The following is a 26,388-nucleotide window of genomic DNA, read 5'->3' as shown; positions in this document are numbered from 1 at the left end:
CAGGAATAATATAGTCATCTACTTTACAGAGACAATGAAGTAGCTGAAGTACAGGTACACCCTATTTCCTATGTAGTAAAATATACCCTGCGTTGGTTAATCAGGAGCTAGACATAAACTAAACTAAAGGACAATAGACAAGGAGCCATGGTAAGAAATATGTCCATGCAATGCTGTTTTTATTATTATAGCTTTGTAGTACAGATTGAAATCAGAAAGTGTGATACCTCTGGCTTTGTTCTTCTACCTGGGAATTGCTTTGGCTATCCAGTGTTTTATGTGGTTCTATTTTTTTCCCATTTCTGCAAATAATGTCATTGGTATTTTCATGGGGATTGTATTGAATCTATAGATGGATTTGAGTAGTATAGACATTTTGACAATATTAATTCTTCGTATCTATGAAAGTAAGATGTCTTTCCATTCATTTGTGTCTTCTCCAATTTCTTTCAGCAAAGTCTGGTAATATTCATTGTATGGATCTTTTACTTACTTGGTTAAACTTATTCCTAAGTATTCTATTGTTTTGATGCTCTTGTGAATGGGATATTTTGTTAGTGTATAGAATCACAACTGATTTCTGTGTGTTGATTTTGTATCCTGCTACTTTGTTGAATTTGTTGATTAGTTCCAAAAGTTTTTTAGTTGACTGGGATTATCTAGACACAAAATCATGCCATCTGGAAATAATGACAATTTTACTTTTCCCCCTCCATTTTTGTATGTCTTTTATTTTTATTTATTTATTTATTTTTTGGCTTGTCTTACTACTCTGACTAGGATACCCAGTACTACAATGAAAAAGAGTGATGAGAATTGGAATCCTTGTCTTGTTTCTGACCTTAGATGAAAAGCTTGAATTGAGTATAAGGCTGGCTATGGGTTTGTTGTGAATGGCCTTTTTTATGCTGAGGTATGTTTCTGCTATACCCATTCTGTCGAGGGTTTTTATCATGAAAGGTTGTATTTTGTCAAATGCTTTTTCTGCATTTATTGAACTGATTATGTGATTTTTATGATTTATTCAATTAATGTAATGTATTACATTTATTGATTTGCATATGTTGAATCATCCTTGCATCCCAGGGATAATCCCACTTAGTCATTATCTATAATCCTTTTAAGGTGTTCTTGAATTCAATTTGCTAATATTATGTTGAGAATATTTGCATATATATTCATCAAGAATATTGATCTATAGTCTTTTTTGTTTTGTTTTGTTTTGTTTTTGTTTTTGTTTTTGTTTTTGTTTTTCTTGTGGTGTACTTATCTGGCTTTGGTATCAAGGTAATCCTGGCCTGGTAGAATGAGTTTGGAAATGTTCCTCCCTCATTTTTTAAGAAGAGCTTGAGAAAAACTGGTGTTAATTTTTATCTGAATGTTTATTTGAGTTTGCCAGTGAAGCTATCTTGTCTTAGGGTTTTCTGTGCTAGGAATTTTTTGATTACTGACTCAATTTCTTTACTCATCATCTATCTGTTCAGATCATCTATTTCTTTATGATTCAATCTTGGTAGGTCGCATATTTCTAGAAATCCATCAATTTCTTGTACATTATCTAATTTATTGGCCTGTAATCATATGATCCTGTGTGTTTTTGTAGTATGAGTTGTAATGTCCCCTTTTTCATTTCTAAGTTTGAGTCTTCTATGTTTTTTTTTTCCTTAGTCTAACTAAACATATGTCAATTTTCTTCTTTTTTTTTTTTTCCAAAGAACCAGCTCTTAGTTTTGCTGACTCTTTCTATTATTTTTTCTGGTCTCTATTTCATTTATTTCTAATCTGATTTTTATTAACCCCTTCTTCCATTAACTGTGGGCTGAATGTGTTCTTCTTTTTCTAGTTCTTGAGGTGTGAAGTCAGGCTGTTTGAGATCCCTTCATATCTTACTTTATGCATTTATTGCAATAAACTTTTCTCTCAGAACTGCTTTTGCTGCTTCCCATAAGTTTTGATATGTTGCAATAGAAGCAGCATGGTACTGGCACAAAAATAAGCCTATAGACAAATGGAACAGAATAGAGAGCCCATAATTAATGCCTTGTATCTACACCCAACTAATATGTGACAAGGGAACCAAGAACACCAAATGGGGAAAGAACAGTCTCTTCACAAATGTGTTGAAAAAGCTGAAATAACACACGCAGAACAAACTGGATATTTATTTCACACAGCTCACAAAAATTAACCTGAAATGGAGCAGAGATTTAAACATAAGACTTGATACCATAAAACTATAAGAAAATGTAGGGAAGAAACTCCTTGGAATTGGTCTTAGCAATGATATTTTGCATATGACACCCAAATCACAAACAACAAAAGCAAAAATCAATAAATGGGACTACATCAAATTTAAAATCTTCTGCACAGCAACGGAAACAACCAAAATGACAAGGCTACAGAATGGGATAAATTTCTGCAAAATATATATCCAAAATATATAAAAGAATTATATATCCAAAATATATAATATCCAAAATATATAAAAGTACTCATAAAAATCAATAACAAACAATCTGACATCCAAATGGTCAACAGGTACATAAAACGATGTTTGACATCACTAATTATCAGGAAAATGCAAATCAAAACTACAATGAGGTATAACCTCATACGTGTTAGAATGCCAATAATCCAAAAGATAAGCTATAACAAATGATGGTGAGGATGTGCAGAAGTTAGTGGGAAGAGGCACCTGGGTGGCTTAGTCAGTTGAGCGTCCAACTTCGGCTCAGGTCACGATCTCACAGTCTGTGAGTTCGAGCCCCGCATCAGGCTCTGTGCTGACAGCTCAGAGCCTGGAGCCTGCTTCAGATTCTGTGTCTCCCCCTCTCTCTGCCCCTCCCCTGCTCATGCTCTGTCTCTCTTTCTCTCTCTTTCAAAAATAAATAAACATTAAAAAAAAAAGTTAGTGGGAATGCAAACTGGCTCATCCACTGAAGAAAACAACATGGAATTTACTCAAAAAAATGAAAATGGAAATACCATATGATACATTAGTTCCACGTCTTGTTATATGCCCCTGTCCTCCAAAAAAAGAAAACAGGAATTTGAAGAGATATCTTCTCCCCCTTGTTTGCTGCAACATTATTCATAGTAGTCAAGACGTGGAAATAATCCAAGTGTCCACCAATGAATAAAGAATATATGATAATACACACACACAGAAATATTATTCACCCATGAGAAAGGAGGACAAATTGTCATTTACAGAAACATGGATGGACCTTGAGCATATTTTGCTATGTGAAATAAGTCAGGCAGAAAAAGACAAATACTATATGATATCACTTATACGTGCAACAAAAAAGTTAAAAGTGAAAAAAAACCCACAAACAGTAAAATTGTGGTTACCAAGGGACAGGGGGTGAGGAGATCAGATATATGTTATTTATGGGTATAAACTTACAACCGGTAGAAATAAGCTCCAGAATTCTAATGTTATAGTGAATATAGACAAGAATATTTTATTATAGTTGACAAACTTGCTAAAAGACTATATTTTACCTATTCCAACCACTAAAAAAATGATAACAATGTAATATTATAGAGGTGATAATTATTGTTTCAATGGCAATCATATTACAATATATAAATGTATCAAATTAACATGCTATATACCTTAAGTTTATGCAATCTTATGTCAAATATATTTCAACTAAGGAAAGAGAAGTATGTGAACATGTGGATGTACTGACATTATACAGAAAGCATAAAAATAGTTTTATCTAGTGTCAATGTTCTCAGAAAGTATCTACCTCAGAAGTAATTTTCAAAAAATCAGTGGGCAGGATCATTGTTTCTGTGTATGTCAGTCAGACTTTCCTTTCCTTTCCTTTCCTTTCCTTTCCTTTCCTTTCCTTTCAGTCAGACTTTCCTTTCCTTTCCTCTCCCCTCCTCTCCCCTCCCCCCTCCCCTCCCTTCCTCCCCTCCCCTCCTCCCCTCCCCTCCCCTCCTCCCCTCCCCTCCCTTCCCCTCCTCTCCCTTTTCCTTTCCTTTCCTCATTTACATCAGTGCTGGCCCAATGGGCCAATGAACATGGTTGCCATTTTGGCAGAGATAGAGGCTATCCACTAGTTCAATAATGTAGGCTTCTTCTTATCAAAGCTGATCTAGTTACTGCCACTGCCAGAATCAGAGACAAATATTGAGCTCTAAACACAGCATACTGCCTTCAGAATACCTGTTATGTACCTGAAGACATGGTTAATCAGATGTCTTTCAACCTGGAGAATGTAGCAATTTACTCTTTCCCACAAGTGATACCTACTATGAAATGAATTTGCTTCCCACCAACAATAATAATATATGACTCCTATAATTATTTGTGTGCTGGTATCTGATCCTATGCAATATTACCTTAGCCTAAAGGATCATTTCATGGCAAAAGAAGACCATTTCAATAAGCACAAGTATCTTATTATATGCCCCACATTCAAGAAACAGGACTAATGATATGCTGTGATGATCTATTAAGGTTCAGTCAGGATGTCAGCTTGGAGACAGCAACACAGTAGAGTTGAGATATTATTCTTCAACGTCTGCTTAATATGCCAAACTAATAACTAATATATAGTGCTATGTCTCCAATAGCGAGAATTTAAAGTTTCGTGAATTAGGAAGTAAAATTTGGATTGGCCTTCTCTAGTAGTTGCTGTTGGTACATGTAATAGAGTCTGACTTCATTTAATAATGTTAACCCTTGATGAATGCTGCTTTTCCCAGAAAGGTCTTGAAGGCTATGCCTCCTTCCTGAACTGTCCCCCAACCAATGACTGAATGAAGAGGGGTACAGAAGCCCACCCTTATTTCCTCCTGGTGAGACAACTCTGTGGTACGATTCATGATTTCACATGAGGTCAGGTTGAAGTTAGACTTAGCTGAATCCACCTTTGACTAACGTCTTTCTCTTCCATATTCTACTTCTCTCACTCCCTTAAAGGTTTCACATTTAAAAGCACATATTCAATGAATCCACTGCAGAAGAATCTCATCTCAGGATCTTCTTCTTGAGAACCTGGGCTAAAATAATTTGTAACACACATGGTCCTATAAAATAGACTATAGGAGTAGGATTCTAGGGTTGGTTTACTTTCTGGCCATATTATAATTAGGACCCCATCATTTGTGAAAGGTGAAATATTTATAATACCTGGCATGCTGAAGAAGTATAACTGCTAAAATTTTCTCATTTAGTGAATTGGAAGGGGATGTAGCTGTTAAGGATGCACAATTTGGTGCAAAAGCTCAGACATTTGAGAAGTAGAGGAGAAAGAATAATTATAAAGACTGTGCCTATTTCTAAGCATAATTTATGCTTTGAGTAGAGGAAATGACTGGCTCAAATGAGCAAAGTTCTATATAATGCAAAGTATGAACACCAAATATTCTCTTTGGTAGCATTTGAAGAGCCTCTTATCTCTTGGAGTCAGATGACAGATTGAACTAAAGACTGGGCACATAATTAATTGCAAGAAGGGCTGAACTTGAGAGGAGGCTGAATTTTCAGTCAGGAATTAAGCCTCCTATGCCAGAGTCAGGGGTCTACTATTATAACCTGGTTATCTGGGTAGACTCAAGAACCCTGACGTCTCCAATTACAGTGAACACTCTGGGATTTCAGAAGTTATCCACTTTCTTTTTCAGATGATTAGTGGCCTGATTTGATGGAAGACTGAGGAGATGCCTCATAAAACCATGCTTTTTTCTCTTATGGTCTTCACGTATCTGTCCTACTAGCCACTAGACAAATAAATAGAATCAAATTTAAGCATAATCGCACTGGCGAGCACTAGGATTTCTAACGGGGGAGGATGATTATATCCCAAACGTGCTGCAGGGTTTGGCTAACATGTACTGGCAAGAAGTAGGAGAATTTAACTGGGAGTAAATCCTGAGGGTGATGGATGAAGAAAGTCAAAACATATGGCCTGGATAAAGAAGATTTGTTAATATGGGGGAACTCTCTCTTGACACAGTTTAATATTTTGCCACAAGTCTTGGGAGCCAGTTCTAATGCTCTTCTGGGATGACTGATGGGAGATTGGAAGAGTCTATGAACCTTATCAAATTGGTATGAGTGCCAAGATTTCTATGGCTACTAATGAAAGATGGAAACAAGAGCTCAGAAATGGACATGCTAAAATGAACTTGCTGTTAAAAAACAACCAAAAAAAAAAAAACAAGATATGGGTATTCTTCAAGTGGGCTGAGAGGATGTGTTGTTTACTAAATGATAAGAAACGTGTTCATAAGGGCAGACATCAGCACCTTTGAGAAATCCAGTAGTAGCTGTCTTCTAGTCAATTGGATGTAAACTTTTTCTCTTTTAAATTGCTATAGCATTTGATTATGTGTTATTTGTGGGAATGTAACCAAATCAAACATGTTATATTAATATTTGTGTTCTTGTCTTCCATATATTCCCATTTCCTCCTATTTGATTCTGAGCACTTAGTACTATGCCTGTTACATAGTACCAATTAAACCCACCTTGGTTAAACTTTTAAAAACAAAGTCAGTTTATATCACCTGAAACACCACACATACTACCTTGCAAATAGTAGTCACTCAATAAATAATTGTTAGAATAAAGTAAAGTTACACCAACAAATTAATCTTCTGCCATACCATTATTATAACATTAGTGCTCTACACAAATGTCTAAAATGGTTTTCTATTAAGTTAGAGAATAAAATTAAACTTTTGTGTTATACTCGGAGTCTTCCAACATCTGTTCCTAACTTTTGCATCTGTTCCTAAACATTTTATCCAGACTCACTGTGTACTTTACTCTAAATTAACCTTGTGCTTGAACCAAAGTAGCTTTTTACATTCTACCCCCAAATATTCTCTGCACTTTCCTCCATCTTAAACTTTTACATTCTTTTATTTTACGTTCATAACTGGTATCTAACCATATTGGATAGATAGGGAAAATAATTAAGTAAATACCTATTTTATGCCTCACAGCAAGTAAATTCATCTCTATGGCTCCCCAGTGTGTGTGTGTGTGTGTGTGTGTGTGTGTGTGTGTGTGTTGCAAAGACTAGCGGTGAGGGCAGGGGCTGACAATTCCTACAGCATTTTCCAGGCATCATATTTCTCCTTCTTTTTATTTCTATTTGCTCTCTTGAGCCTGAGCTGCTGAGAGGCTTCTGTATCTCACTGTTCTGTTATTGGTGAAAGTATCCAAGAGCCACTATAAGAACTGATAGACTCTATCTCTACTATCTGTACTTCTGGTTCAGTATATGCTGGCAATTTCTGTTTGAATAAAATTCTGCAATCTAACAGTCAATGTGGAAATAGTCAATTGTAAAATTGATAATCCATTAGACAGAACTAAATAAATTATTCAAGAGAAGTTTTGTTCTTAGAACAGTGATCAGGCAAGAATTTCTCCTGGATGTCTTTATAATAAAGAAACCATGTAATGTAAGAAATTGTCCTGAACATAATGCTTAAAATATAAACAATGAGTTTGGTAGAACTGTTAATTTCAATAAGTTTTAATATAGTAGACTAATAACCACACTAAAGTATAGTTCAAAATAAAAAGCTCCATGGGTACCCAATGATATACAGTCTAGTCACCAACTCTCTGTTACTTTAATTACAACTGGTATCATACTTCAATTGGCCACCTCTTGTTATCTTCCTCTCATGTTATAGCAGCTTCCATTATTGCCTATCTGAATGCTTTTAATTCCTAGTAATATTTTTGATAATTGTTCTTACAATGACCTCTCTTCAGGTAAGACTTTAATCATCCATCAGGGTTCACTCTAAATTCAATTTCTTTAGGATTTTGTTTTTCTTAGCTGTGTTAATCCAATTTAAAAAAAACCTAAAAACTTGTAAGTAGCACTGACAAAGCATCTCTCCTTGACCAAACTTAAGTAACACTCCTCTGAATCTGCCCCCCAACTGGGTCTCAGCCTTTTGAAATTCTCGGTTCAATTTTAGCAAGAATCTTATTAAAGTTAGTAAAGAATTACCTCTTAGTATTTTTCCACCCCCTGACCACCTCTCCACACACTCCTTGACTATAAATCCCTACTTTTACTTGTACTCAGAATTAAGCCCAGTTGTATACTGATGTCTATTTAACCGTATTACGAGTCCTGAGTAAATCTGGTTTTATCACTTTAATTATTGTTCAGCTCTGGTTTTCTTTGACAGTATGTACTATCTGAAGTTCTGAAATCTGGTAATAGCAATCATCTTTTATCATCTTCTAAAATTTATTTTCCCTTTCCAAGTGCATTTATCTCATTTTTGAAAGGAGACTATAAGTCTTCCAGAAGTAAACATTAATTAATAATCTTACTGACTGGTTAGAGAAAGTTCTGCATTTTCTCTAAAGCCAATATACCTCTCAGGGAAATTCCCTCCCATTTATTATACTTTGGATTTTTAAACATCTTTATAAAAGTTTTGTAGAGCATCCTTCTACTACCAATATTACTTTTATTATTAACAATATTACTATTATTTATTAATAACACCAACATTTATTAATGGCAATGTAAATATCAGTGCTATACTAAGAACACCACCTATATTATCTCCTTTAATACTCCATTAACTGTATCATTTTGCTAATCTTATTCTATTGCTAATGCACTGCTTTATAACTGTGCTATCTGAAAGAGAGAAATCAGCATAAAAATCTATTAGTACAGTGACCGTATTATTATTATTTTCTATTTGACTAGTATAAAGCTAAACTTATCTATCCACTTTCATGTATGTCCTCTATTTTCTCTGAAGGGGAAATAAATCACTGCTCATAACAGAAACCACAGAAACTGATTTTTCCCCTTCTTTCCTTAGTTCTTTCCTCCTCTTTTCCTTCTTTCCTTTCTTATTTTAGGGAAAACAATCACACCATCCCATGACTTGAGTAGAATCTAAAGGCTGTATAATATTTCAGGATTATTTTGAATCACAATAAGTTGAGAGAATTTTGTTTCTGTTCTACTTGGCATAAGACTCTACACAGGCACTTTTAAAACTAATTATGTAACAAAGAGCTCATGAGAATTTACATTATTTTTCTCAGACGCCACCTCCAGAAAAAAAGAATTTCCTACTTTCTTGGCAAGTTAGTTTGTACATATCCAATTTTAGATATTGAGCATCAGCCAGTTTAGTTTGAGAGGAGACTGAGATACTTATATGCAATAAAAATATTTTTGCCAGATGTGCCCTGATTGACCAAAAAAGTAACATTCCATTTGGGAAAAAATGTGATAGACTATGTTTGAAGTGTTAGAATCGTCACCCATTCTTCTTTTAGAGGAATGTGTAGTTACTCATTATTATTCAATGCACAAGTATAGAGTTATTAAATTATTATCTATAATTTACAAGGTTGATATATAGCTATATCACGTCAGGAAATAATCCATATATTAAAGTTAGAGACATATTAACAATTCATGGGAAATTATCTGATAATAGCAAGAGAATTCCATGCTTAGGTACATGCTGCATGATATAAAAATGTATTTAACAAAGAACAAATAAAGATGAGGAACTGAAATGAAAAGTCTCTTATAGTAAGAAAAACATTAATACGCATTTCTCTGTCTACAATTTATTCTATTTAAACCTTTAAAATGAAAGCATAAATAATTCAGCACAGTAGTAATCATCAGTGATTTCATCAAGTACATCGATTTCAAGACTGAATCTGAAAAAAACATATGAATCAAAAAGCAAATCACATATTAAATGAAAATTCTTTCCTTTTTAAATTTAACACCCATGGGTGGACTGTAAGAAAGAAAAAGCCACACCTTGGGGTAATATCTGGCTTCTAATTAGCATTTTGGCCCTCTTGGGTAGTTTCTCTACAATCAGGTCACAAACCTCCAAAATTCAATCATTCCAAACATCAAATAGGAGTTACCCACCATGTATACAAAGATTTTGACACTAGGCAGGATAACTGATATGAAATGTTTTAACACCTTTAGAAAAAAATGACAAAAAACTTGATAAAGATATTAGACACTAATGCTTATAAAATCCTTCCTAGATTAAAAGAATATCATTGTATATATACACTCACTCACTCAAACCTTACAACAAACATGTGAAGAAGTTACTAAGATTATCTCCATTTTGTAAATGAGAACACTGAGTCTTGGTGAGGTTAAGTAACTTGCGCAAAGTCACGCAGAAATATAAATATCTGCAATCTAAACCCAGTCAGTCAGCCTTTAAAGTCTGTGCTCTTAAATTATGCAAGACTATCCCTCCATGACTACTATTGGCTGAAGTATTTCATAAAGATAATACGCCAAACAAGTATCATTAATTTCTATGAGCAGAGGTCATAGCAAATATCAGTCAACTATTCATCTGAGTCCAATCAGCTTGTTACCAGGAAATCAGGTGAAGTCATCTAACTGGTTGGTAAAGGAGTTATATTCACATTTAGCCCTAATTGAAGTGGAATCAAGTTATGACCTACCCATAATACAATTAAACACACACATGCATGCACAGACTGTTAAGTTCAGTACTACCAAAATTGTGTTTTGGACATTGATATCACTTTTCTTGGGCATAATTTAAACCTGGCCGAGAAACTGATTATTCATTATTATACACACTCTTCCAGAGAGTAAAAATGACAGCAATCTCCACCTCATATTTTTTTTTTTTCAACGTTTATTTATTTTTGGGACAGAGAGAGACAGAGCATGAACGGGGGAGGGGCAGAGAGAGAGGAAGACACAGAATCGGAAACAGGCTCCAGGCTCTGAGCCATCAGCCCAGAGCCTGACGCGGGGCTCGAACTCCCGGACCGCGAGATCGTGACCTGGCTGAAGTCGGACGCTTAACCGACTGCGCCACCCAGGCGCCCCTCCACCTCATATTTTCAAACCTTGTATGTCTTGTAAACCATACCAGTATAAGAAAGGATTATTATAGGTCAACCTCATTCATAAATATACATACAAAAAGCCTAAATAAATACAGCATTAGCAACCCATATCAACTAATGTATTAACATCATATATCATGTTCAAGTTGAGTTTATAATAGGAAAATAAATATAACTTATCTTAGAAGGATATTTGTATGTGTGTCTGTAATTTGTGCTATTAATAGATGAAAAGAAAAATAATTAATGCAGAAAATTATTTCATTTAATTAATCACCCATTCATTATAAAAACTTTTAGCACACTAATAATAAGCCCTACATTCTTAACCTTATATAGGGCATCTAATTAAAACCTGTAGCATACATTTTTCTAAATAAAAATAAGAAATGAGAACTAAGAAATAAAGTTTCCTGTAGCTGTTGTAAGAAGTTACCATAAACTGGGATGTTTAAAACAACAGTTATTCGTTTTTTTCTCAGTTCTAGAGGCCGGAAATCTGAAATTATTACGAGGTTGAAATCATGGTGTCAACAAGACGCTGCTGCCTCCAGAGGCCTTGGGGACAACTGTTCCTTACCTCTTCCAGCTTATCTTTACCCCTGCTGTTCCTTGACTTTCTCTGCCTCCTCTGTCACATTGTCCTCTCCTCCTCTATGTGTCAAATCTGTCTCTCTCCTGTAAGGAGATCTGTAATTGCATTTAAGGCTCACATGATCATGTGAGATTATCTCCCCATCACAAAATCCTTCACTTGATCACATAAGCAAAGAACTTTTTTAACATATAAAAATAACATTCATAGGTTTTGGGGATTAGGACATGGAGACATTTCAGGGGGGCATTTTTCAACTACTACAAGAAATACAGAATTATCTTAAATAACAAAAAAATTTATTCATAAGTAGCTTATTATTTTTTATAATTGAAAATGTTATTTTTCTTACTTTTGATGTTTTACCTGTTTGATCCTAACTACCACCCTTCTATTGCATTTTGTTTTGGATATTCAAGTAAGTGATACAAGACCAAGAAAATAAATGCATTCAGTAAGTATTTTAATAGAAGAAGCAAAACTATATCTGCCACAGCTGACATGACTGTTTACATTCAAAACACCTAAGAATCCAGGGAAATATTTATAAAATTGAATTTTTTTAAATGTCTGGATTAAGACAATATGCAAAAAGCAATTATATCTTTGCAGATAAGGGCCAAACATTAAAAAAAAAACATAATAATAACAGCAATAACAACATACTCAAATACAAAAAAACAATGAGAAATTTAGGAATAGAGCTACAGATATGCAAGATCTTTTATGGAGAAAAATGTCTCTAAATAAATTAAAGAGTTTTAGTTTAAAAATAGACAGAAAGACTCAGTACCTTAGACTGTCATTCTAAAATTCATCCTTACATTAAACACAGTTCCAATCCAAATACAAATGGTATTCTAAATTTTTGTAGAAAATCCCATGAACCAAGACTAGCCAAGGCTCCCCTGAAGATGAATAAGATGTGGGCATTCACCCTACCCAAATATAAAGACTTGCTATGGAATCATATTAAATAAAGCTATGTAATATTTGTAAAAGGACAATGGAGCAAGACAGAAAGCACAAAGAATCATTCAAATAAAGATCTGATGTTTGACTGTAGTGTTAGAGGTCATAGAGACATAACAGATGATTTGATACATTGTGCTTAGACAACTAATCATTCTAGTGTGAAAAATAAATTTGGATCACGAATTTATATAATGGGAAGAAATTATTTCTATACATATTAATTATTTAAATGTAAAAGGAAAACTGTAAAACTTTTAGAAGACACGTGACAGAGTATCTCTGATATTACAATAAGGTAACATTTCTTAAACAAAACATGAAGTACTAAGCATGAAAGAGAGATTTATAAATCCATGTCTATATAATAAATTTTTGTTCATTAGAAGATACTATAAAACATAAAAAGACAAACCAGAAACTGAGGATGATCTGCAAATAATTAAATAGAAAAATGGCTAATGGGTACAAAAAATATGGTTAATAAAAATATTAAATGGTGCATAACCTCTTTAATAACAGGGAAATTCAAATTAAGATCACATTGGGATTCTACTTTATATCCATTCCATCAGAAAAGTAAAAGTAAAAGTGTTTGATAGCACTAAATGCTGTCAAAAATCCGGTATAAAGAGAACTTTTAAAACTGTCGTGTGAAATTGATATTGATGTCACCATTTAGGAAAGAAATGATGTCATCCTTGAAAGCTGAATATGTCTTATACCCCATGACTCAGTAAGTATACTCCAAGAGAGAGAACATTTGAACTCATGAACATTAGGAGGTTTTAGCTTAATGTGCGCATATCTTCCTTTCAAAAGGGTCATGCCAGAATTTCAAACTCCTTTTAGACCTCTTTCTCCTTCAACCTCTAAATACACAACCCATTAAGCGCTATCAATTGCCCCTCTCTCTACCATCAAGATGCTGGTAGAAGTTATTATTATTTGCCACCAGAATATAAAAGTAGCACCATCATCCCTTCATATTCACTCTCCATCTAGCACATATTTTTTTTTCAAATGCAAATCTGATCACCACATTGCCTAAAAAATTTTAATTGTTCTTGGGATAAATGAAAAGGTCTGCATTGTATGCTAGCCACTATACTTCCTATATGACCTGCCTTGCTGCTAACACTTCAACCACATTTTTCTTCTTTCATTATTTTCAACATGCCAAATTCTTTCCTACTTTAGGTTCACTATAAAACATACTCCTCCATTATTCCTGGAAAACATTTTCTCTGTATCTTTAATTAACTCAATTCTACCTCCTTTCCAGGTAACAAATTCAGTACCTTCCCTCGAGGAAATTTTCCGTCCCCATCTCCTGGCATCTCAAGGAGTTACCTTTATGTTTTCCATAATAGCATGTATATCTATTACAATTAATTACCGGATGATTCTCTGCTGGATTTTGTTTATCCTGAAACTTCAATCTTATTTACAGATCATGCCTTGATTTTTGCTTTATATACCCATTTCCTAGCACAATGCTCTGCATTGAATGGACCTCATTCAATGCTAGTTGAACAGAAGAAAAGCTAGTACAGTAAAATTTTGGTTTGTGAGTGTAATTCATTCTGGAAAACATGTTTGTAATCCAAAGCACTCGTATATCAAAGCGAATTTCATATTGCAAGACCTCGCTCGTTTATCATGTTAAAACTTGTTAGAAATATTTGCTCATCTTGAAGCACACTCACAGAACAAGTTATTCACAATCCAAGGTTTTACCGTATTACCAAAGATTCAATAAAATTAAGACCTTACTGCTAGCATGGAATCTTGTACCTATGACATAGTAAAAACCAATTTAACTGAATTAAAAAGAAAAAGCTATTCATTGTTAACACTCTCATAATTTAACTATTCCAATAAACAAATGATAGGCAAAAAAACTGAGACAATTAATTTGGTCAGCCCATATTTATCTAGTATCTACTATGTTCAAAGCAGTTTGTTAACCTCTAGGGATTCAATGGGGAAACAGACAATCCCTACCTTCAGACTGCTAGGACAGTAGGAGGGTTCAGACTGACACAACATTATTCCTCTATTAGGTTGTTAGCCTAGCAAAGCAGAATTGCTCCCTAATAGGCACTTTTGAACTGTTTGCCCAAAACATTTGAAAGGAGCCTTCACGAAGGAGCTCCCTGAGCTCCTTTGAGGGCTTATTTTACACCTGGGCACATTTCACAGTTAGGATGCTTTCAGGATGCTCAGTCTAGCTTTTTCTACACAAACTCTGCTGAAGAGATTGCTGTCGAAGCTGAAATTAAGTGCAGAATTACATTATTATAACCAGTTTTCAGTATTTTGATGCTGAGATTATGTATTAAATATCTTAACAAATGTCAGCATTTTATTTATTTAAAAACTTTTTTTTTCATTTTATTTATTTTTAGAGAGAGAGCGCAAGCAGAAGAGAGGGGCCAAGGGAGACAGAGAGAGAGAGAGAGAGAGTCCCAAGTAGGCTCCCTACTCAGCGCAGAGTCCAATGTGGGGCTTGATCCCACGACTCTGGGATCATGACCTGAGCTGAAATCAAGAGTCAGACACTTAACTAACTGGGTCACCCAGGTGCCCTGAGAAATGTCAACATTTTAAAAGAGAAAAACAAAATATTTACTGAATGAATGAAATAAACACACACAAACAAATATTGTCCAAATTATTACAGTATGAACCATCAAAAACAAAAGTTTAAAAAAGATAATATATGTTAAGCCACATAAATATTAGTTCAAATGAATAATATCAGAATTCAGAATGACCTCTGAGATGTGGAAGTGAAAGAAAAAAAAAGATTCATGGTAGAGTTTGGGATTGAGCTGATTCTAGAAAAGCACATAAGATTAAAACTGTTAGGTAGTAGAAATATGTTCCAAGTAGAGGAAACAGAATGACAAGTGAGGAAAAGGAAAGAAAGCAGAAGTTAATCCAGAAATGGGGAAGTTAATTAGTCTGGCAGAGGTAGAGATTTTATCAAAGTAGTTGTGAGAAAGTAACATTAACAAGCAAGGTAAAGAATGATAAGCAAGACAATAGATATGATAGGATTTTATTTTTTTTATTGAAAACATTATTTTTAAGTTTATTTACTTATTTTGAGAAAGACAGAGAAAGTGAGCAGGGGAGGGGCAGAGAGACAAGGAGAGAGAGAATCCCAAGCAGCCTCCGTGCTGTCAGCTTGGAGTCCCATTTGGGGCTGGAAGTCTCAAACTGTGAGATCATGACCTGAGCCAAAACCAAGAGTTGGACTTAACCAACTCAAGTTGGTTTAATCGACTGATCCATCCAGATGCCCTAGATATGATAGGATTTTAAAGAGCCATTGAATAATTTAGAATTTATGTTAAAAATGTCTATAATCACTACCCTCAATTACTTTTTTTATTTAATAAATATGAAACTAGGGGCGCCTGGGTGGCTCAGTCGGTTAAGCGGCCGACTTCGGCTCAGGTCACGATCTTGCAGTTCGTGAGTTTGAGCCCCGCGTCGGGCACTGTGCTGACAGCTCAGAGCCTGGAGCCTGTTTCAGATTCTGTGTCTCCCTCTCTCTGCCCCTCCCCCATTCATGCTCTGTCTCTCTCTGTCTCAAAAATAAACGTTAAAAAAAATTAAATAAATTAAAAAAAAATATGAAACTAGTCTCCCCAATTTAACTGTAAGGGTTTGTTTGGTTTTGTTTTTGTTTATTGAGAGCAACTCTATGTATTCTACGCAGGTGACTGTTTTATATTGTTATCCTGCCTTCTTGGATTTAGTGCTCATAAAACCATCATTCATTTGCTTAATTATTCCCTATATATTTAGAGACTGCACTGTGCCTGGCACCACTCTGAAAACTGGTCACATGTCTAACCGACAGCAATTGTAAATAAAAGATTACCTGTAGTCTTAGACCATTGGCAAATTTTTATAATTTACACAGGGTTTAGACCCTCTAAGGATGGAGAGCTGGCCAAAGAAGGAAATCAGTCTTTTAGCCATATTAACATCTCAATCCCATTATAATTTATAATTAATCAAAAATATGCAGTATTGTCTAATTTACTACATTTGTTGAAAATTTACCGTGTATATCTGTCATATCTAGTATAGCTGTTTATGACACATCAATTTAGGTTGAAATTACAATTCTCATTTAAGGCTTTCAATCTAGTATCACTTAATATGACTTCTCTCTCCAACAAGATTGGTTTCAAGTTTTTTCCACTGAAGCCAATGAATATAAACCAGGTCATAAACTTGTAAATCCTAAAAACAGTGTCTGTCCTAGGAAATCTAGGGCATTCAGTCCTTAGATGAACAGACCATGCAAACCAGGCAGTGTTTTTCAGCTCAGCACCCTCTGAGCTAGAAAGCAGTTGGCTCCATTTAAATAAGTTAAAAATAGACTAACCAGCAGTTAAAATTTTCAACACAGCAAAAAGCAGTGAGGACAAGGTTTATTCTTTGATCTCCAAAGGTTTGCTTCATTGAGTCTGATAATGGTGCATGACGTGAAGAATGTTAGCTATACTCTAGTCTCACATTACCTGGGTTTTACTTAGTCATCAATGTAATTTATCTAAGGGCAACTTGCCGCTAAAAAAAGAGCTCAGCTTGAAGCCTTCTAGCTTACACAGCAGGAGTTTCTAGAAATTTTACTGCTGGTAAGGAAACTCTTATTTATTGAATCAGGGATCCTTGTTAACATTTTGACTGCACTAGCTTGCAGGCAGGAAACTTTTTTTTATTTTTATTTTTCTGTTGCCAGATTGGTTCCTAAATTTGTAGGAGACTGGGATATATGCAGATTTAAGCATTGTCCCTAAATCCAGGAACTAAAGTGAACCAGGATGACAACAAAAATTTTTTTTAAATACATTCTTTCTCATTGATTTAAAAGTACTAGCTACTTTTTTTGGGGGGGTGGGGAGTGGAGATTTGTAGATAGATACTGGTTATAACCAAACCCTATTAAGCTGGTGTTCTCTAAGGAGTATAGTTTGTGAAGGTGTCCATGTTGGAATAGAGGAAGCTTCTGAGTTATATTCAGGTCGATACTACAAATGAGAACACTTATTTTTAACTACATATAAATAAGGGGGAAGAGAGCAAATTTCAATAACAAATAGTAGCATCTCTGAATATTCCATGCCAAACACTATGTGGTTACTCTCAGATATTTGCAGTAAGAGTTCCAGGTTTTACTTAGGTCCTATCTGATAAGGATAAAGAGGAAATTAATTGAGCTACCACTACGGCATGCCAGAGACACAAAGAATAGTTGCCTTGACCAGTGAAGGACAGGGACTAAAGGCAGAGAATGTGTAAGTAACAGTTACACAAGGGATGTAGAAATAAGAAAGTTGAACTGGAGAACAGGACTAAATCGTTGGTCCTAAACCTACCATATTCTCCCTTTTCCTTCTGTTCTTTCACTCATCCATCAGCTATGTCTTAGGTATCAAACACAAATTATGAGCGAAGTGCCACCTCCAGCAAAGGAACTCACAAGTTAGTGAGAAACGAAACCATTTAAGCAGATATTACAACACAACTCTGGGAATGTGGTTATAGTTATCAGCAGAGAACAGGAGTGTTGTGGTTGGAGAGCTTCTCTGTAGATCGGCTCTTGAATTGGGTCTGAAAGAATGAGTAAGAGTTTTCCAGGAGAACAAGAGAGGGAAGACATTCTAGACACTCAAAATGGCATATAAAAAGGCTCAAAGTTGCAGATTAGAATAACAATAGTAACACTGATGTGTACCCATGAAAAAGTGAAAAGTTAAAAAGGAAGTCAGATGCATGGAAGACACAGGAGAAATATTTTCTGGCTGGATTTTTTGTGCCAGAGTGGATTTTTTAACTTTTTAAAATATAGGCAATATATCATTGAATGTATTTTAAATGAGAAATGATAAATTCTCATATTTTTTTTAAAGATAGTAACTTGGGGAGGAAAATTGACAATGACTGAAATAGAGACTGACAGTAACAGTGCGGCCAAGACACATGAAGGGCCTGAATAAAGGGGTAGTAAATATGGACAGGAGCAGTCCAACTTGAACAGTGTACCTGAATAGCATGCTACAGGATTTGAAATATGATATAGTTGATTTTGTCAACTATTGACCTGGTTATTATAATGAAATTTGAAATCTATACTATGTTTCAGCATTCCACGACAGATTACATTTTGTTTTTTGCCAGAGGACTTTTAATGTGTTTTATTGTCATTGATCAATTTCATTTCCTTTTAGTTTGCCTCCCTATACAGTAACTATACTTATGTACACATTACTTATGACATAGTCACCTTAGACTTTGAATATTGTGCTAATCTTAATATTTTATAAACCGTTAGCATTTTAAAAATAATTTTCATAGAACTTAACTTCAGGTACTTCTTCTAACAAATTACAAAAGTCTTCTTGAAAAAATAAGTCACTTAGAGACTTCAGTGGTTTGGCCAATTTTACACAATAGTCTAACACTGACATTTTGACTCCAAATGTAGAAACTATTCTTTATATCATACTACCTGTTTAATATATTTCTCAATACTGTCTATGCTTTCAAACCATATTTGATTTATTTTCTTTTACAGTTCTGAATCTCTATGTCTTTACTAAAGACTGGTAATTTTAGTGCAACCACAGAAAGATTGAACTTAGTAAAACCCTTACATATTTAAAGGACACTGATGGGAAAGTAAAGTAATGGAGAACCTGATCTTAAAATATTTATTTTGAATCCAATGAGAAAGGATTCTGTACTTCACACATGTAGGTGCTCAATAGTTGTAAAATACAATAATAACTACTAAAAAGGCATCAGTACTGAAAGAAGCATATGCACTAGAAGCAATAGCATAAACCATCATTCAAAACAAACAAAAACCCTAGCATCAAGTTATAAGCTTCATGAAAATTTTTACTCTTGGCTCTTTATGTAAAAGATATCATGGATGAATAGTCAATAAGCCTGAAACTTTTGCATTAAATATGCTCCAATGAAAGGTCTTTGTTATGCTTAAGGATATAAAATCCCTACATGGTGCGGCACTCCAGCCCACACGATCAGTTCAATTCATTTATTTTTTTAACGTTTATTTACTTTTGAGACAGAAACAGCATGAACGGGGGAGGGTCAGAGAGACAGAGAGACACAGAATCTGAAACAGGCTCCAGGCTCTGAGCTGTCAGCACAGAGCCTGACGCGGGGCTTGAACTCACGGGCCGCGAGATCATGACCCGAGTCGAAGTCGGACGCTTAACCGACTGAGCCATCCAGGCGCCCCATGATCAGTTCAATTGAAAAAGCAAATGCATTAGAATAAAATTATCCCGAATCAATGACTCCTGTGTAAATATATATATTTATCACTAGGTCAACTCTCTCAGTAATAATACCTATAAAGATTTACCTTTGAAGGCATATGACCAGATTGGAAGAATTATCATTTCTATGGTATTCATGTCTCTGCTTGATTTGTATAGTATTTTGGAGTTTTTGTTGTTGTTTTGTTTTGTTTGTTTGTTTGTTTTACTTTGATTATTGTAGATAATATGAACCCTACTGAGGACAAGACAACCAAAAATCTGGCCCAAGTATGAATCCAAAATTCCCATTTCCTTAGGTATCTATAGTTAATACAGTGGAGATATGCTTGAATACTAAAACAAAATAAAACCAGAACACAATAGAACTTCCATAATGTAGAAAATATTATTACCCTTTCTATTTTTCCTCACTATCAAATTTTTAAAAGTTTTCAATTACTGTCTCTAAGTATCCACTTCCCAAGAGTGTGAAATCTAGTTCATCAAGCCATTTGTTCTACTGAATGATCTTTTCATTATAAATTAAAAAACTCAATGGTCACTTCTCAGTTCTCTCAAAGGAAATCTTTATCATTTAGGAAAACTTCTTCTTTAAAAACTGTTTTTCTTTGAGGTGCTTAGGTGGCTCAGTTGGTTACGCAACTGACTTGATTTCTGCTCAGGTCCTGATCTCTCAGTTCATGAGATCGAGACCTGCACTGAGCTTTGTGCTGACGGTGCAGAGGTTGCTTGGGATTCTCTAACTCCCTCTCTCTCTGCCCCTCCCCTCCCCTCATGTGCACACACACTCTCTCTCAAAATAAACACTTAAAAAATAAAAATAAATAAATAGTTTTTCTTCTTTCTTCATTATTTTCAATTGGAATTCTCAAACTATAATGAATTCATACTCTATTGTGTACCTTTTAAAAAGTGCAGCTCCCCCAAATTTCAATCCATTTATTCATTTGTTTAGTCCTACAACATAATAGTTTATGGCAGAAGAGCAAGTTTCTAAAAAAGTTCCAGTTTTTTACTGTGTATTTTATTTGATATATATTTATCTTCTTTTTTTGATTTTGGTGAATTGATACATTGGTATTAGTAGATATATTTGTATTAACAACAGTTTTAATCTCTTATTTTTTTGTCTGCCAATATTAGGTTGGTATTCTTTGACTCCCACACATTATCTATCCAGGAGACAGTGATTTAAATCTGTTCCCCTTTTTCATTCCCTCTTGTGATTATTTTTAGTGGCCTTTTTTTCTTTTGTCAACCAACATAATGTTTACATAATATCTGTTTTATCTATGTTACCACTTTTGATTGAAACTTGGCTCTGCATTTTCAAATAATAACTGATCCAGTAGTCTTTTATTCACTTGCTCCAGATTATGGTTAGATGGCACCCACCTTCTGGTGGAATTCTCAGGAACAGTACACATGTACAGTGTGCTCTGGAGTTCTTAAATGTAGCAACCCACTTCTATGTCCTTAATACTTGAAGGGGAGCTTGGCTTGATATAAAATCCCTGGCTTATCTTTTTTAAAATTTTTTGAAAATGTTGCTTTCCTGTTGACTTGCTTTGTACATTTTTTGATAAAAAAGTCTTTTTTCTCTTGTAAGTGTTTTGATTTTATTGTCTGGAAGCCCTAAAGACTTTTTTCAATCCTTTAATTTTAATAGTTTTAGCAGGATATGTCTCAAAATTGTTCTGGTGTCAATGCATCGTCTTCTTTTATTTCCAGAAAGTTTCCTTGGAGTGTACTTTAACTATTTTTCCATTGTTCTGTTAGTTTAGTTTTTTTTTTTTTCCTAATGTTTTTATTTTTATTTTTATTTATTTATTTTTTTTTAATTTTTTTTTCAACGTTTATTTATTTTGGGGACAGAGAGACAGAGCATGAACGGGGGAGGGGCAGAGAGAGAGGGAGACACAGAATCGGAAACAGGCTCCAGGCTCTGAGCCATCAGCCCAGAGCCCGACGCGGGGCTCGAACTCCCGGACCGCGAGATCCTGACCTGGCTGAAGTCGGACGCTTAACCCACGACGCCACCCAGGCGCCCCATTATTTTTTATTTTTTATTTTTGACAGTGAGAGAGGGACAGAAGATCCAAAACTGACTCTATGCTGACAGCAGAAATCCCAATGCAGGGTTTGAACTCACAAACCATGAGATCATGTCTTGAGCCAAAGTCAGACAGATGCTTAACCAAATGAACCACCCAGGCACCCCTTTTTTTAGTTTAGATTTTCTCTTCAGGTACTCAAATATTCCTATGTGGTATATTCTATACATGTCTTTTGTTTACTCCTTTATTCCCTCCTTGAGTGATTTTCATTCCTGTGGTTACTTTCCTACTTTTCTCCAATATTCTTATTAAATTTTCCTAAAAATATTATTCTTTCTTGGACAGCTTTCAGTGAATCTTTATTTCTGAAATATTTTACCATTTTTCTTATATTTCTTTCCTGAGTTTAATCAATTACTATTAAATTGTTTCATATTTTTATCCACCACTATTTTAATTTTTGAAAGTTTCATTCAAGGTATATTTTCCTAACCAAAGAGTCTTTACAGGTAGGATTTAATTCCATTTGAAGGGTTGTAATACTATTTTCTTCTGATTAATAGTTATTTTTTTGAGAAAACATAATCAACTGTAATATTTTGGTTTACATTTTCTGTTTTCTTCTTATAAGCTTCAAGTAGCTTGTAATACACTCACTTGCTTTTTATTCCCTATATTTAAGCATATTTGGAAGTTTCCTAGTTTACAAGTGCCCTCTTCTCTTAATTAAAGTACATTTTCTTTAATTGAAGATATTTGGTGGGGGGAGTGGAGTTAGACATACTTGTTTTTTATTTTACCTCTTCAGAACCTTAACTTTCATCTCCTTGCTCTTTCTTTTTCTTTAACTCTATGGCTCCAAGGTTAGTCACACCTTCTTTGTTTACCATATTATATCCAAAACTCATACTTCTTCAAAGATGATATTCCACCCCACTGCCCCTTCAATTTTAAACCCTTCTCTACTAGGTGTAAAAGTGCACTTCTTAGTTTTGTGATTACTATTGGACTTTATTTTCCTCGCATTGATTCTCTGTGTTTCATCTTATTTCTCAATGTGTCCTCCTCTTTTTCATGGGCTCTTACATCCTTCCTTCTTGCACTGTCTATTTTGGAGTTGTGGTGGGATCTCTGTTAGAATGAGACATTTATTTACCTATGTACACATTATTTGAAGGAAGTGTTATTCTCTGATTCCTAGGATTGCTAAAAATACAGATTTTGATGAAAGTGTGTAGGAATTTAAAATCCAACAGCTGCCATTATTCTACATATTCCTATTCAAGAATTTTTAAGCACAGTTGTTCAGGTAAAGATAAAACCAAAATGATATTCTGAAGCAAAGACATTCTGACGTGGTTGAACTGAAATATCGTGGATAATATATTTTTGATGGTTATTTATTTATTTTGAGAGAGAGAGAGAGTGAGAACACAAGTGGGGGGGGGGCAAAGGGAGAGAGAGAGAGAGAGAGAGAGAGAGAATCCCAAGCAGGTTCTGCACTGTCAGCATAGAGCTCGATGGGGGCTCAATTACATAAATTGTGAGATCATGACTTGAGTCAAAATCAAGAGTTGGACACTTAACTGACTGAGCCACCCAGGTACTCCTATTGTGGGTGGTGTTATAAAAGGTTCTTTCCAATGTAAAGAAACAGATTGGGCTCTGGACCAAAACTGCAAACAGGGAAATAAAGGGAATGGCAATAGTTTGTGGCCCTGAATTATGATGCCAGACTGGATTAACAAGGGAAAAAGGATAGTAAGAAATCTCATGAGGACATTTGCAGTTTATTAATGCTAGAATCCATTAACAGTGCATCTTCATCTCAGCCTTCTTCTTTCTTTCCACATCATAATTTATTCGTACACCAAGACTTCAGAAGAGTTTGTGCAAACATTACACAGTAGTGTTGAATACATCTGGTGAATCAAGGAATAGTATCTATGCCACACTTGGGGAAAGGGGTTAAGGTGATATTAACAGTACCCTGGGTAAATTAGTTACAAGAATGAATTTTCACAGCCTTAGAATGCTATAGTATTATTCCAAAGAAGGATGACTACCAATGTGATGACAGGACAGGTTTGTGAAACATGCAGACATTCATGACAGAAAAAAGAAAGCAGTCTAGCATGAACAAACTTGTTTTGTACATGAATTAGAAATTATACATCATGTTACTTTTATTTGTGGATTAAAAGGAAACTTGATGTTTGAAGGTTGGATAGTTTATAAGCATTCAATATACATATTAATCAGTCATGACTCAATTCTAAGTCATCAAACGCAGCTTGAATTTGTTGAAGCAAAAACAGAAGGGTAAGTACAGGCCTGGCATTAGTTACATCCTAGAAATTGGGACATGAATAATATTAAGTGTCTGTCTCATCTCTATCGCTTCCATACAAAAACAATTTTCTCAGACCAATTTGCCAAATGGCCAAGGGACTCTTTGAACTCCAAAATCATATTATACTATCTTCAAGACTACAGTCTTACTCTTTATGCCAGTTAAAAAAAAAAATAGAAGGCCTTTGACACGAATTGAATTTCATTTCTCTCTGAGCCTATCACCAAGAGAAAGTATAAGTTAATGATTTAGACAATACTAAATACTAAGACATATCATTGCACACTTACAAAATGTTAGCACAATGATTACACATGGTACACATTCAATAATTGGTTTTTATTAGTAGAATCAATTGATCTACATTGGACAAAATGTTTACACACAAATTAAACCCTTCTGAATTTAAAGTCTAAAATGCTTAGCTAATGAGTATAACTTAATGTGTGTGTGCACATGTGTGTATATGCACACACATGTGTGTTGATGTATCTCCATTCTGTGTAAGAATAGATTATCTGTATATGTGTAGGTGTAATTTTATATGTGTGTATATTTTCTACATTGTTTCTTACAACTATCTCAGTCACTCAAAATTTCATACAGTCAAGATATCATAACTGTCCTGTACAATATACCAAGAAACGAAATACTTGGATTAACTCAGATAAACAAGTAAGTTATTATCTAGTCATGTGTAGTATTCTCCACATTTGTCTGTGAAATAATTTATGGCATGTGTATAGATAATTTATGAATTATAAAAATAAACATAAGGGAGATCCACTTTTGAAATGGCATCCAGAGGATCTTGGTGGAGCACTCCTCAGTGAAACAAGCATAACTGTTTATATATATATATATATATATACACACACACACACATATATATATATATATATATATATATGTATTTAATTAATGTCTCTAAAATTTCCTAATGGCCCACAGAAAATTATAAAATATTTACTTAAGAAAATCTACTAAATATTGGTAAGAACAGTGAGAATATTTGAACCATGACCTGCTACCTCCCTTCCCACTTCCAGCTTAGTGTGATGGAAGCTCCCTTCCAGGTAGGTGCAGTCAAGAACACAGCTCTCTTGAGGCACCTGGGTGGCTCAGTCGGTTAAGTGTCTGACTTCTGCTCAGGTCATGATATCACAGTTTGTGAGTTTGATCCTTGCATCAGGCTCTGTGCTGACAGTTTAGAGCCTGCAGCTTGCTTGGGATTCTGTGTCTCCCTCTCTCTCTGCCCCTCCTCCACTCTTGCTCTGTCTCTCTTTGTCTGTCAAAAAATGAGTAAACATTAAAAAAATAAAAAAATAAAATATTAAAAAAAACCCACAAACACAACAACACAGCTCTCTTTCCAGTTCCCAGCAGAGGAGTACAGTATCTTCCTAGGAGAGGCAGGCCATCAGAATTTTGTATCTCCCCAGGTACTTTGCAGAGGCTACATTTCAGGAAAGTGTAACAAAAAAGTCAGGACTCCCTTCCTTGAGCCTCATGCATTGGGGGAAAGCCCTACTTGAGGCATAACATACTGAGAATACTTGGAGACCAAATAGCTTTCATCCCAAGTCATTTGTAGGAAGAAAACTCTACACCAAGAGAGACATACCTACAACACCAAGAGTGAACCAACTGCTCAGCACTGTCCTTCTAAGGCAGGGGTCTGTAAGAGAAAAATGGGCCACATGGCTCCACAATGGGAGCTCGGCTCAGAAATTTTGTCCAGGTGCAAAGGAAAGTCTTGAAAACTGACCTCTAAAGCTCTACTAAAAGGAACCACTTTATTTGAAACAGGACTCTCAAAAACAATGGAGGTTTTGATGATAAGCAATTAAGTTGAGGTAACTTCATCAGAGCAACAAATGCTAACATAGAACGGATACTTTATCAGAGAGAGGCTAGGAAAGAGACAGCTAAGAAATGGTCCGCTGGGGTCCCAGAAAACCTCAAATGCTGGCCTCAAAAACTGTCCATGCAAAAGGTCCTGAATTCCATTGGATCAGACTGTAGAACAATATATGTCCCTAGGGAGTTGTTGAAAGTCATAGAACACCCAGTCAGTGAGTATAATCAGGGACAAAGACAGTCAAAGACAGCTCTGTCAAAACCACTGCCATCCTAGGGTAACTGTGAACGTGCTTAAGGCTATGCAC

Source organism: Acinonyx jubatus, chromosome D1 (assembly GCF_027475565.1).
Source record: "Acinonyx jubatus isolate Ajub_Pintada_27869175 chromosome D1, VMU_Ajub_asm_v1.0, whole genome shotgun sequence".
NCBI classification, from domain to species: domain Eukaryota; kingdom Metazoa; phylum Chordata; class Mammalia; order Carnivora; family Felidae; genus Acinonyx; species Acinonyx jubatus.
This window is presented reverse-complemented; position numbering follows the sequence as displayed.